At 40.0% G+C, this 15014-nt stretch overlaps 1 long non-coding RNA gene across 2 annotated transcripts in view; it reads left to right on the forward strand.

Moving 5' to 3' along the window:
• The window catches only part of LOC125488064, a 22389-nt gene extending 12001 nt beyond the window's left edge, over positions 1–10388 (forward strand). Inside the window, exon 4 of one of the 2 annotated variants that reach the window (XR_007266205.1) lies at positions 10118–10388. This is a non-coding gene — a long non-coding RNA (uncharacterized LOC125488064). Of the gene's footprint in view, positions 1–10114 lie in introns of both variants that reach the window. The other variant, XR_007266208.1, reaches the window with a different exon arrangement.
• The last annotated feature ends 4626 nt before the right edge of the window (positions 10389–15014 follow it).

The following is a 15014-nucleotide window of genomic DNA, read 5'->3' on the forward strand; positions in this document are numbered from 1 at the left end:
ACACCTTGTTATCTCTAATAACCAAATCATATCTGTCAGAAAAAAAAATGAAAGAGCATACTGAAGTCAGTTGTTCATCAGAAGTGAGAAAATTTTTGCAATTCCTGCTCGGAAAATATTAATTTGGAATCAATTTATACCTTTGAGCTGCATTTAAGAGCTGCATCACAATTAGAAACTTAAAAGATGATTATATATCAGTTATACAGTTATTTCCCACTTTAAGGGAAGTCGATTCAATGTCAGCAGATGGTCTTTTCCTCTAGCTTATTGCTGATTTTTAGGAACTAGATATGCATAAATTAGCTACTGTTCTTTCCTGCAATGCAAAAATGATTAGTACTCCTTTGGCTATGAGGGCTATTGGTTTTGGGATATCCTGAGGTCATGAAAGGTTGTTACATAAGAACACTAATTCTTTACATCAACTTACAAGAATTATCCAACCACGCGCCACTGAAAGGACGGAGGAAGTCAGTTCTGTCTGCAAACTTGGAACACTCATTAGAATTTTCAACACACACAGCCTAATCTCATCCTTCCCATATCCAAAGACAGTGGCTGCCCTCACATGCAACAATGAACTTTTAGCAATCAGGGACAGGTTGCTTCATATCAGCACAATGTTATTGATTTGCAGCACATCGTACAGCAAGGCTGAGGCAATTAACTAAACAGTTTGTTTCTGCAGTCAATCTATTGACCACTGATCTGGAACCACCCACTCTCCTTCACAAAATCATGTCGCAGAGGTACATTTTTTTTGTGAATTCTGCTCCTGCTTTAGTTGTGTAGGCATCACAAACTAATATTGCTGTTTCACCAACATTTATATGAATAGCACAAGATCATTCACATTGAGATGGTAGTCCTGATAATGAAAGCTTCTAAATGGAAATAATCTAAAACTGGGGCTGTGACTAATTCCTGTGGCAACTCGTTCCATTATGGGATTGTCCTTGGGAAGAAAGATTGCGCCCGCGCTGTCTCCGAAACAAATGGGTCCAAATTTTCACCATGATGAGCGGCTCTACAATGTAGTGGAAATGCCTGAAATCACCAGTCCATTTCCCAAACATGGCAGTTCCCACCTTTGTGGGGACAGACCTAGAGTCAAGCCAGATGTTATGCAGGGACATTATACAGAAGCAGCTGGGCATCTAATTCATCAATTCCCTCCACTTACATAGGCTTTTACTATCCCTGTTGCATGGAACCAGAGTGTGCACATTAGATCTGATAAAAGCAGGTCTGAGCTCTGGGTTCATTTTGAGAGCCAGGGTACTCCATTGGAGAAGTAAGGTAGTTGTTAGATATGGTCCCATGGCACCTTTTTGATCATAATGCTTTCTACCCAGTGTACCTTGGAACCCAGAAGCCTTTACAGCTAGTTCTGTGTCATCTGGGACAACACCCGATCCTGCCTCCACTCCCCCTCCTGAACCAAAAATGGGAGTTCACGTGGCCATTTTTAATGGTCAGGTTGGCAGAGCCAGGAATTCTCCTGCCTTTGCAACCCTAACCTGGGAATGAAATTCAATGCCATGGTTTGTGAATGGGAACATAAGATAACATCAGAACATAATAGAACATAATAATATAAGAGCATAATGATGGTCCTTCAGCCTCATCAGCCTGCTCTGCCATTTTAGATAATCGATCATTTATCTCAATACCAATTTCCTGTGCTATCAAATCCCTTGATGTCGTTGGTATCTAGAAATCTATAAATATCCAATTTGAAAATACTCAGTGACTGAGCTTCCACAGCCCTCTGAGGTGCAGAATTGTAAAGATGCACAGTCTCTGAGTGAAGAAATTTCTTTTCATCTCAGTCCTAAATCGTTTGACCCTTATTTTGACACTGTGCACCTAGTTCTTGACTCCATGAGCAGGGAAAACATTCTATCTGCATTCTATCTGTTTAAAGAAAATTCTTTCAATGAATTCGCTGCTTGTACTTCTAAATTCAAGAAAATATAGGCCTAGTCTCCTCTGTTTCTCTTCGTTGGACAGTCTTGACATCTGCGTATTAGCTTCCTGAATCTCCATTGTATTCGCTCTATGGAAAAAATATTCTTCCTTAGTTAAGGGACAAGAACTGCACATAGTACTATAGGTCTGGTCTCATCAAGGTTCCAGATGATTGAAGCAAGACTTCTTTACTCCTTTACTCCAGCAATAAAGGCCAACATAATATTTGCTTTCCTAATTGTTTGCAATACCTGCATGTTAGCTTTCAGTGGCTTATGAACAAGGACACCAAGGTCCTTTTGGCCATCACATCTTCCCAATATTACACTGTTTAAGAACTGTTCTGCATCTCTTTTCCTCCTACCAAAGTGGATTTCCTCACATTAATCCACATTATATTCTATCTGCCATGTTGTTATTCATTCACTTGTTCTGCCCAAATCCCTTGGAAGCCTCTTTGCGTCTTCCTCACAAACCCCATTTCACTGAGTTTTGTGTCATCTGCAAACTTGGAAATATTTTATTTGATTCCCACATCCAACTAATTGAGATAGATTGTGAATATCTGGGACTGGAACACTGATTATTGCAGTAACCCACAAGTCACAGCCTGCCAGCCTGTGAATTGCCCATTTATTCCCACCCTCCTCAGATGGAAAATGTTTATTTCTGCTAATCAAACATCAATCTATACTAGTATTTTACCCTTTATTTCACATGTGCTAATTTTGTTTACGAAGCTCCTGTATGGGACTTTATCAAAAGTACTCTAAAATATAAATGCAGCACATCCACTGGCTCCTACTTATCTACTCTGCAATACTTCTTCAGAAAATCCAAGCAAGTTTAACAAACACAATTTCTTCTTCATAAATCAAGGTTGATTCCATTCAGTCAGAGCACTTTCTAAGCGCTTCGTTGTCATATACTTTATAAAACATACTTTTAAAAGTTACAGAATCATAGAAATGTTAGTGTAGAAGGAGGCCATTTCGCCCATCATGCCTGTACCAGTTCTTCAAAAGAGCATCATTACCTTCTGCCAGTTTCCTGATTTTCCTCCCTATCCTGTGCATTATTTCTGTCCAATCAATCATCCAATGCTGTCTTGAATGCCCTGATTGATCTGCATCCACCACACTTTGACCTATATACATATCATACTTCTTAATAATAAGGAACAAGTGAGTAGATGGTGGGGATTAACATTTTTAAAGCAAGGTTTGTTTTAAGTAGTGAACTGTTAAACTGATTACTAGTAGAGTTTATCCGTAGTAGGAAGGTTTAAATAATATTTGAAAAGTATTTTGTTAAGGTTTCTTTTCAAGCTGTTGCAAAAGATCAACTGCTAAGTAAAGGTATGCAGTTTTGTTTCAACCCATGAGTATACATGTTATTGAATTTGAATTGAATTGAATTAGCTTTATTGTCACGTGTACTCACATGTACAGTGAAAAGTTTACAAGTTGCCACTTACAGCACCACTCTGGGTACAAAGGTGCCTAGGTACAGATTCTTGGGTGCAAATTGTTAGAGAAATAAAAAGAAAAATAAAGGAATAAGAAGTCCAGCATTGTAGACCTTTAAAAGTACAAAACCACAGTAATATATTAGAAAAATAAAGAAATAAAAAGTTCAGAATAACAGTCCTTCCATGATAGTATAATAAAAGAATTTTAAAAGAGAGAAATTAGTCCATTTCATGGCTCTGGGCTCCAGGACCTGAGTTCCTTGTGGGCCATTCTGTTTATGCAATTGGGAAGGGTTTAAGCTAACTTGAAGAAGTTACAGAAACCAGGTGAAAATATCAGAGAAGAATACCAAAGTGCACAAAATACCGTGAGATGTAGATAGCTCTTGGATAGACAATTAAAAAGTTAATAGGTGAGGTCAGATTCAGGGAGAAAGCAATAGAAACGTAGAAACATAGAACATAGATGCAGAAGAAGGCCATTAGGCCCTTCGAGCCTGCTCTGTCAGTCTTCACGATCATGGTTGATTGTCCAACTCAATAGCCTAATCTTGCTTTCTCCCCATAACCTTTGATCCCGTTCGCCCAATGTTCAATGTTTTGGTATCAACTACTTCCTGTGGTAATGAATTCCACAGGCTCACACCCTTTATGTGAAGAAATTTCTCCTCACCTCCGTCCTAAACGGTCTACCCCGAATACTCAGACTGTGACCCCTGATTCTGGACACACCCACCATCGGGAACATTCTCCCTGCAAATACCCTGTCCAGTCCTATTGGAATTTTATATGTCTCTATGAGATCCCCCTCATTCGTCTGAACTCTAGCGAAAACAATCCCAATCTAGTCAATCTCTCCTCATATGTCAGACCCACCATCACGAATCAGCCTGGTAAACCTTTGCTGCACTCCCTCGAGAACAAAAAGATCCTTCCTCAGAAAAGGAGAACAAAATTGCACGCAATTTTCTAGATGTGGCCACATCAAGGCCCTGTATAACTACAACAACATATCCCTGCTCCTGTATTCAAAACCTCTCACAATGAAGGCCAACATACTATTTGCCTTCTTTACCGCCTGCTGTACCTGCATGCTTACCTTCAGCAACTGATGCTCAAGGACGCTCAGGTCTGCTGCACACTCCCCTCTCCCAATTTACAGCCATTCAGGTAGTAATCTGCCTTCTTATTTTTGCTTCTGAAGTGAATAATCTCACATTTAGCCAAAGTATACTGTTTCTACCATTGATTTGCCCACTCACGCAACCTGTCAAGATCATGCTGAAGGATCTCTGCATCCTCGTCACAGTTCACCCTTCCATCCAACTTGGTATCATCTGCAAACTTGGAGATGTTACATTTTGTTCCCTCATCCAAATCATTAATATATATTGCGAATAGCTAAGGTTCCAGCACCGATCCCTGTGGCACCCCACTAGTTACTGCCTGCCAATTTGAAAAGGGCACATTAATTCCTACTCTTTGTTTCCTCTCTGCCAATCAGTTTCCTATCCATCTCAATACACTTCCCCCAATCCCATGCGCTTTAATCTTGCACATGAATCTCTTATGTGGGACTTTATCAAACGCTTTCTGAAAGTCCAAACATACTACATCAACTGGCTTCCCCTTATCAACTCTACTAGTTACATCTTCACAGAATTCCAACAGATTTGTCATGCATGATTTCCCTTTCATAAATCCACGCTGATCCTGCCACTGCTTTCTAAATGCTCTGCTATAAAATCATTGACAATGGATTCGAGAATTTCCCCACTACCAATGTTAGGCTCACAGGTCGATAATTCCCTGTCTTCTCTCCACCTCCCTTTTTGAATATTGGAGTGACATTAGTCACCCTCCAATCTGCAGGGACTGTTCTAGAGCCTATAGAATCCTGGAAGATGACCACCAATGCATCCACTATTTCTAGAGCTACTTCCTTAAGTACTCTGAGATGTAGATTATCAAGACCTGGGGAGTTATCAGCCTTCAATCCCAACAATTTTCCCAGCACTATTTCTCTAATAATATTGATCTCCCTCAGTTCTTCTCTCTCATTAAATCTTGCATCCTCCAACAATTCTGGTATTTGATTTGTGCCCTCTTTTGTGAAGACAAAACCAAAGTATGTATTCAGTTCCTCAGCCATTTCTTTGTCCCTTGTTATGTATTCCCCCATTTCTGTCTGTAGGGGACCTACATTTGTCTTTACCAATCTCCTTCTCTTCACGTACCTATAGAAACTCACCATCAATCTTTGTGTTCCCTGCAAGTTTACTTTTGTACACTATTTTCCCCTTCTTAATCAAAGTCTAAATATTTAGTATGCAAGGTCTTCAGGAACCTGGAACAACCTTGTGATAATATCATGGGGCTGCACATCACTGCATAAATAGCACAGTCTGGGTGGAGTTAGAGCAAACTATATTACATCACTGCATCAGATTACACTAGATTAAAATTTTAATGAGCCTTGAGAACACATGGACATGAACTTCAGAGAACTTTAAGAACACATCGACACACAAAGAAGGTAGATCAATCCTTCTCTAATGTAATTATGGGCTGAATTTTCTGAGCCCTGAATGAAATAGGCAACGGCAATTTTGTTGGAGAAAAATAAGATTCTAAACTTTTAGTGAAGAAAAATCCCATTTGCAAACAAGTTTGAATGGTGTGTTCAAGAATCCCATATAGGGGATTACCTGGTAGGGAAATACCTATTTGAATTTACGTTTTGTTCATGTTTAATCTCACCTAATTGATACGCAGTTTCCTATTCTCTCATATTCCGGACAAACAATTCCTGACATGGAAGTCAGAGCAGGTACCTGGCAATGTCAGCTCATTGCCTGCTCTTCTGGCCCTCCAGCTTGGACAGCTGTCCCTAACATCTCAGAGTACACTCCATGGGCAGCAATTGCATGCATCTCCCCATGCACAGAGTTTGGCATCAGAAACACACATGCCTCACCCCATCTCATCACACATCTCCAACTCACTTAGAACACAGTTGTGCACTTCGTTGCTCCACTTGGGAACAGCACCCTTCAATGTAATGCTCTGCCAGGACACTTGATGCACAAGGGCAAGCTCCCACCCCATGAATTAGTCCAGAGTGCACCTCAGGGCTCCTTGCTTCCTCTTTTAGTGCTCACTCACTTTGCACTTACTTGGATGCTCAGAGCATCTCTGCCTTGCCTTGCCTTTTTGTGCTTTGCCCTCTTATTCAGAATTTAAAGACACACAGTCCTTCTGTTTTGCCTTGCCTTTTAGCACAAACACAAAGCCAGGCAACATGTCGTGGTTGTTGGCTGTAATCAGTCAAAGGGGTGGACATGTTCCTGTACAGTACCATGCTACATCAATGTCACACATAAACCATGGCCAAAGGGGAGTAGTCCTTAGTCATGCCAAAGGAGACTGTTAGCAACCAGGGCGACTTGCTACAGTCAGTCAAGGGCAGCATCCAATCTCAGTCCAGGGGCTCCCACACAGTCAGTCACTTAAGATGGTCAGGGTTCCATATCACTGCAGTGCTCAGAGCGGGCCATGGTTAGTCCGGCAGGCCCAATGCAAACTATCTGGATAGTTGCAATAGGGCAGACAGAGATCAGAGATCAATCAGAAGTCCAGTCACTCAAATAGACCCTTTTGGAATTGTGCACTCACCTACATGCCTTTGATAAATTTTTCACAGCATCTTTGACCAATATCTCACCTCTTAATGTTCCACAGTTGTCTGTGTACTGTTTGCAGCCATTAGCTATTTCCTCCTCTTTTCTCCCCAACTGCAGCAGATGCTTTAGCAGTATCTACACTTCAAGAGGACAACTGATGGCATCTACAAGTTTCAAACACAGGTCCACAATTATAGCACAGATGTTAAGAAAGCAAACCATGTTTACTTGATGGTTGGTGTTGGATTAACGTTTCTTTGGTTATTTTACACTGTGAATTGTATGCTAAGGCATATGTGCAGGGTGTATGTGTGTTGACGGTTTGTGTGTGAGAGAGGCAGGGTTTGTGGGAGATGTATGTGGGTGTAGAGGTTTGGGGGGTGAGTGAGTGTGTGAGTGGGTGGGTCTGGGGCAGTGTGTTGCAGATGTGTGTTGAAGATTGGTCAAGCAACAGCCTGACACAGTCAACTGTCAGCATTATACCTTACGGACAATGCTCCACACAAAACCACACACAATTCCTGGATATGTTCGGTCCCACTGGCAGGACAGACCTAGTAGGAATGGCAACAAAGTGGTACACAGTCAGAAATGAATAACTATTTTGATTAATTTCATTAGAGCCAATAGTCTGGCCAAGATGGCGACAGAGTAGCAGCACTGCAATGGAGGTCCCGAGCTTATTCGCTTCTCTCTGCTTTTCTTCCTTTTTTTTTCTTTACTGTTTGCTTTCGCTTTTTCTCTTTTTTTCCTCTTTTGTTTAAAAGTCTTTTGCTTTGGCGAGGTATTGGTCAGCGGAATCCAGCGAGGGATCTGGCAAATGGAGGCTGCGAACGGGCCCTGCCCGAGCATGTTCCAGGACACGGTTGCGATACAGGCAGTTATAGAATCAGAGGTGGCGGCGGCAGCAGCAAGAGATCGGAGGTGGTAGCATCAATGGCAGCAAGCACTCAGCTCCTCCCAACACTGCAGGCTGTGCCTTGGCCCAGGTGCCTGCATGGAGTTAAGACTTAAATGAGACTTTAATGCCTGGTCATTTCTCATTCCTTTTGGCTTTGTTTCCTTAATTTCTGGGTTTTTTTATTCTGGTTTTATAATAAAGTGTGTAACCAAGATGCTGCCAGATACGTCGAGGGAGGCACGATAGCGCCGAAACGTGGTGACTTTCATTTACCAGTGTCAGTGAGGCAAAGGGGACTTGTGCCTGGCCACCAGGCCCATGGCCCATGACGCAGCACTTAACAAGAAGGACTGTAAAATTGGATACTTTCTTTATTCCTTCATTTTTCTGCCTTTATATTTCTATGTTGTGTTTTATTTTTACATAGAAGCATAGAAGTAGGAGCAGGAGGAGGCCATTCAACCCTTCGAGCCTGCTCCGCCATTCATCACAATCATGGCTGATCATCCAACTCAATAGCCAAATCCTAGCTTCTCCCCATAACCTTTGATCCCATTTGCTCCAAGTGCTATATCTAGCGGCTTCTTGAATACATTCAATGTTTTGGCATCAACTACTTCCTGTGGTAATGAATTCCAGAGGCTCACCACTCTTTGGGTGAAGAAATGTCTCCTCATCTCCGTCCTAAATGGTCTACCCCAAAGCCTCAGACTGTGACCCTTAGTTCTGGACACACCCACTATTGGGAACATCCTCCCTGCATTTACCCTGTCTAGTGCTGTTAGAATTTTGTAATTCTCTATAAGATCCCCTCTCATCCATCTGAACTCGAGCGAAAACAATCATAACCTAGTCAGTCTCTCCTCATACATCAGTCCTGCCAGTCCCTGGAACCAATGTGTTTTAAGATAGTGCGGACAGCAGTGACACTATACCACATTTTTTGCTGTATTTTAGAACCAGACACATGTGACAATAAATCAATCAATTAGTCAATCAATCAAAGTCTCTGATTTTGGTAGATGCCTTCAGAGAGTTCCAGGCTTGGAGGAATTGCTCAGAGAAAAATTGAATTTCCCAGGCAATTCCTTCAGAGATTGCTACAATGGGGATACCCGGAGTCCCAATGCGCAACTCCCATCTACACTGGAATAATAGTTGTCTGACTATTGGAAAATCTGCCCCATTAATACTGTGACTACAAGAGAAGGTTTGGAGGCTGGGATTTCTGCAGCTAGTAATTCATCTCCTGACCCTTCAAACATGTCCAGCATCTGCAAGGCACATGTCAGGAGTGTGATGGAACACTCCCCACTTGCCTGAATGAGTGCAATTCCAACGATGCTCAAGAACTTTGACACCATCCAGGACAAAGCAAACCATTTTATTGGCACCCCTCTAGCATTTTCAACATTCATTTCCTCTACCACAGTGGCAGCAGTGTGTACCGTCTACACAAAGCAATGCAGGAACTTACTAAGTCTGAGATAACAAGGTATAGAGCTGGATGAACATAGCAGGCCAAGCAGCGTCAGAGGAGCAGGAAAGCTGACGTTTCGGGTCTAGACCCTTCTTCAGAAAAAGGGTCTAGGCCCGAAACATCAGCCTTCCTGCTCCTCTGATGCTGCTTGGCCTGCTGTGTTCATCCAGCTCTACACCTTGTTATCTCAGATTCTCCAGCATCTGCAGTTCCTACTATCTCTGAAACTTACTAAGTCTGCTTAGATAGTATTTCCAAGACCTAATAATAGTGTGTAATAACGTTATTAAACAGGTTTATTAGGAATACAAATTTTGGAATGCTTTGTGAAGTTATAATGAGATTTGATGACCCATAGTGTTACTAACTTCTGGGTAGGGTAGTGTGGGGAGGTTTGCTGAGAAATTCATGTGGTCTGCTTAGACTGCATTTGCTATTTGGTGTGCCTTGTGGGGTGTTTGACCACATTCTTTCTGTTACCTATCCTTGTTGTTAGTGAATCAATTGTATATAATAGAATGTTTTGCTGTTCAAATTTTGCACAATATACTTACTTCCATTTGTTTAAAAATGTGACATCTTGTGGCTTTTTTTCTTTTTGTAAGTAGCTGGATTCTGAAACTCTATATTGAAGAAATTACACTGGTTCCTCATGTGATTGTGACATAAATTTGGCAGTTTCGTCCAGGATCAATACACAGATAATCAAGAGAAGTTGTAATCCTTCTGTATAATTTAGTACTTTCTGAAAATTAGATGAAGTAGGAAAAGTTTGAAAAAAAAATTAAAATGGAAGAAACACAACAAAGTCTTGCCATTTTCACCACTACCAGATGACTCAAGATGTTTTATCACCAATTAAATACTTGTTGAAGTATAATCACTGTTGTAATGAATGATATAAGCAAGTCAGTTTGCACACAACAAACATCCAAATCTGCAATATTATAATAATCAGATAATCTATTTTATTTTTGTTGATTAATGGATAAACATTGGCCAGAAAACAGGGGAGAGCTCCCCTGCACTACTTTAAAATAATGGCCATGAATGCTCTCCATTGGAGATAGCGAAGGTTATAGTTTAACACCTTGTCTGAATGACAGCTCCGCCAACAGTGTGTCACTCCCTCTGTCCTACACTGGAGTGTCAGCTGAGTTCTTTTTTTGACAATCAAAAATGTCTGTTAGTTTGTGTAAAAATATTTGTGTGGCATTCCTTATACATTTTAAACATGTCAACTAGTGAGAATACGATCAGAAAGGAAATATTAAAATCAATAAGTTATTAAATGCCATAAATATGGGTGTATATAGCCCTCCCAATTCTGCTATACTGATGTGATGTTTACAGTTTGTTTTGTTATAAAACCATAAAATACTTATGTGGCTTCTGTATTATCATCTGCAGCAGGGTTAGGGACTATAGCAAGTTTGGAAAGATTAGAAACCTTTCACTACTGAAAATCATGTCAAACAATTCTGTCTTCTGAAAAAGTTGAACAAAAATGTGGCTGGATTAATTTTTATTCATTTGTATGCATATATGTATTAATTACATACTTAGCCAAAAACTACAAAATGAATTGGTTGATGGCAAATTCTGTAATCCATTTTTTGTTTCCTAAAAATTACTGTACTTGTTTTATTCATTCATAGTATGTTGGTGTCACTGCCAAGGCCAGCATTTATTGTGTCCTTGAGAACGTGGTGGTGAGCTGCCTTCTTGAACTGTTGCAGTCCATATGCTGTAGGTACATGTAGTTAAGAATGGAGTTTTAACCAAGGACCAAAGCAGAACAGAGAAAACTTTCCAAATTGGAATGGTTTCTTGAAATAATCAATATTTTGAAATCATTACAGATGGATCCCATTATTCCTGTTCACAGAACTGTAGTTTGACATCTTGAAATACTTTTCACAAATTATAAACTAAGTAGCATGTAAAATTACAGGGAATGTGCAGCACAGAACTATGGCAAATGACCCAAGAGGTTTGGTCTGGTGCTTATGCTCCACTTAATCTCCTTCCCACTATTTCATTTCACTCTATCAGCTTAACATATACTCTGTCTCATATGTTTATCTAGCTTCTCATTAAATATATCTGTACTACTTGCCTCAATCACTCCCCTATGGAAGCAATTTCTACTATCCAACTACTCTCTGCATAAAGGTTTTTCCTTCCTGAATTCTCCATTGCATTTATTACTATCTTATATTTAGGAATATAATGCTGGAGCCTAAGATGACACAGTGTGGAGCTGGAAGAACATAGCAAGCCAGGCAGCATCAGCATCTTCATTTTCTGAAGAAGGGTCCAGACCCGAAACGTCAGCTTTCCTGCTCCTCTTATATTCAGGATCTGTAATTTTATAATATTAAAGTATGTATAATTTTATTACTTCTCAAAAAAAAGTAACTTGATCAGCTTCTTGGCCTCTCAATAAAGAAAACACAGATTAACTATTCATATTATAAATATAAATTTATCAGAATTTTCAAAACTGAAATTTATTCATAATTTTTACAGAAAGCTTTATATCTGCCATGGCCACAACTATTTTCATTCAATATGTCTACTTTTAGCACCTGAGGATCTAAAATCTACATTCGTTGGATGCACCTTGTGAATTTTCTGTGCAACTGAGCGGTGTTCGTAGATAATGAGGCATATGCAGCATGTGGTCTGTCAGATTTAGCTGTGCAATAGGATACTCCTCCTGAAATACTGATAAAGATTATCCCAAGTATCCACAGTATGGTCGTTGCTGTGGTAACTGGTGAGCATTCTGCAGTGTTCAATATGTGATAATAACAAGCTGCCATATGGCAGCTAATAACAGCCTTTTTTTGAAATCCAATTAATATCTTGCACACCTGCTGCTCCCCTTCCTCAATGCACAGTAATTATACTAAGTGAATATGAGCATTTGTAAATCCATCTATACATAATTGAGGTGTTTCAGATAATTAAAGAGGATTTGCTCAAGTAAATGAAGAGGAATCCACTTCCTGTGGTGGAATAGAGCAGGATCCCAGAACAAGGACATATAACCTTAAAATTAGAGCCAGGACATCTAGTGATGATGTCAGGATGCACTGCTTCATATAGAGGATAGTGGAAATCTGGAACTCTCACTTTTCAAAGGCTGTTGATGGTGGGGAATTGATGGAAAATTTCAAAATCAGGGTTTTTTGTTTGGTAAGGTATTAAGGGTAACAGAAACAAGATGGATAAATGGATTTAAATGCAGACTAGCCGTGATCTAATAACTGGAGGAGTGGGTTTGAGGTCCTGAGGTCCCAAGGTTTACATATGTTCTGGCAATATGCAGTCAGAATTAATTTTATTGTCAATGCCTCATTTGCATGATTGTTTGTTGAAGTGGGATCGTAAAATGAAGTGTGTTAGCAAATGTTTCCTTCTAATAATGAGACAAAAGCAGTTACAAGTCCTGGGTAAGGATACGCAATTAGGTGGAGAAAGTAATCTGCTATTTTGAATGACTCTTTGCCATTTGAGATTTATTTGGATCTGCTATTCAAAAATTGGATTAACCTGTTTACTTCTAGACAGGTAATCAAAGCACTGGCTTGGACTTTTATAAATTCATTGCACAAAATAAACAGCATAGAAGCAGGCCATTCAGCCCAACTTCTCTGAGCTGTTTCCCACAGGGACCCTACACAAGCCTCGTTTATAGTTCCTGACATGTTCATTTGGGGAAAAATTCAAATCAGAATGATATTTAGTCACTGGTTCCTATAATAACTTGCATTAGGAAAGAAGTTGTATTTATAAAGCTATTTTCATCTTCTTGTATAATGCCAAGGCAATTGGTCATCTACATTTAAATTTGTATAGTTTCATGATCTGTAACATAGCACACTGTTTCTTTAGGGTTTCTGCAGAATGATGGGCACTTAGGAGGAACCAACACAGAAAATCCAGTCAATAAGCATTATTGAGTTGGATTTAAGGTCAAATCACAGTTGTAATCCAAATATAAAGATCCAGTGAACTTCACAGAATCCCTACATTGTAGAAGCAGGCCATTCAGCCCATTGAGTCCACAACGACCCTCCAAAGAGCATCCCACCCCTACCCTATCCCTGCATTTCCTACCCTAGACACAATGGGCAATTTAACATAGCCAATCCACCTAACCTGCGCATCTTTGGACTGTGGGAAGAAACCAGAGCACCCAGAGGAAACCCCCGCAGACATGGGGAGAACATGCAAACTCCACACAGACAGTCACCTGAGTTTGGAATTGAACCCAAGCCCCTGATGCTGTGAGGCAGCAGTGCTATCCACCCAGCCAATTAATTTGACCCAAATAGAGTTAACCTGCACATCTTTTAAAAAACTGCAATTGGTGCAAAATAAGAGATGTTTGATTTGAAATTACAGCAGTCATTCCATGAAAATTGTATTCGTACAAAATTAAAGTAAAGCTGACTGGGCAATCAAGTGTTCAAGAGTTTTCCCTATCTGAAGAAGACAAAGCTGAAGGATCAGAATTATTTTAGCAATGTGGAGAGATGAGAGAGGGGGTAAATAGACAGTTATTTCAGTATTCACATGTATTTTCCTAAACCATACAGAACATCACAACCAAGGTTATGTCCTCTCCTGATGTCCATATATATATGTGTTTCAAGCAGTTCTCAGTGAACAGTGATAACAATTTTCCATCTCTAATCTAGGAGCATTGAGGGTATCACTGTGCTCTTTCTGCCACATCAGTGAAAGCAATCAACTCAGCACACTGGGGTTTAAATCTGCACTTTTTCCTCATCTGTCATGGCTATTCATGTTTGATACATTAGAAGATGTCATTAAAATAATGAAGTAGCTATGTTTTACTGAACAAATTAATTATAATTTGAGCATTATATGATGCTTTCTAAACAAATCATAATTATAATTTATTTGTTTGGAAAGCATCATATAACTGAAAATATTTGTCCAATTGAAATGCCAAGCTTGCTTAAATGCCCCAAATTAGCAACAGCTACAGGTACAAACTGTTCTTCATCTTTTAGTTCAGTGTTACTGTATTTGCTGCTGATAATTTGGTCTCCTATTAACTGGGGACACCAAATGCATTTTTCACGGATTGCCTTCCTGATCACTTCTATTCAGACTGCAAGCTCACCCTGAGCTTCCTGATGATTCTCATTTTAATACACCTCTCCATTTCCAATCTGACCTCTCTATCCCTGGCATCCTGCTCTTTTCCAGTGCACCTCAAAGCAAGTTCAAGGAACAGTACCTCTTCTCTTAATAAGACACTTTACAGCATTCTCGACTTAAATTTGAGATCAACAATTTCAAGTCATAAATTGCAAGTTCGCTCTTATTTTTCTTTTGAACTGCAGCTGTTGGTAATGGTCTTGCTACTACCATTTATACCTCCTCCCAATCCATCTTTTGTTTCTTTTCCGATTTGTCCCATTCCCAGTCTTGTTTGCCTTGTATTATCATCCTGTTGGTCAT

This window comes from Rhincodon typus, chromosome 3 (genome assembly GCF_021869965.1).
Source record: "Rhincodon typus isolate 14 chromosome 3, sRhiTyp1.1, whole genome shotgun sequence".
In the NCBI taxonomy this organism is placed as follows: Eukaryota; Metazoa; Chordata; class Chondrichthyes; order Orectolobiformes; family Rhincodontidae; genus Rhincodon; species Rhincodon typus.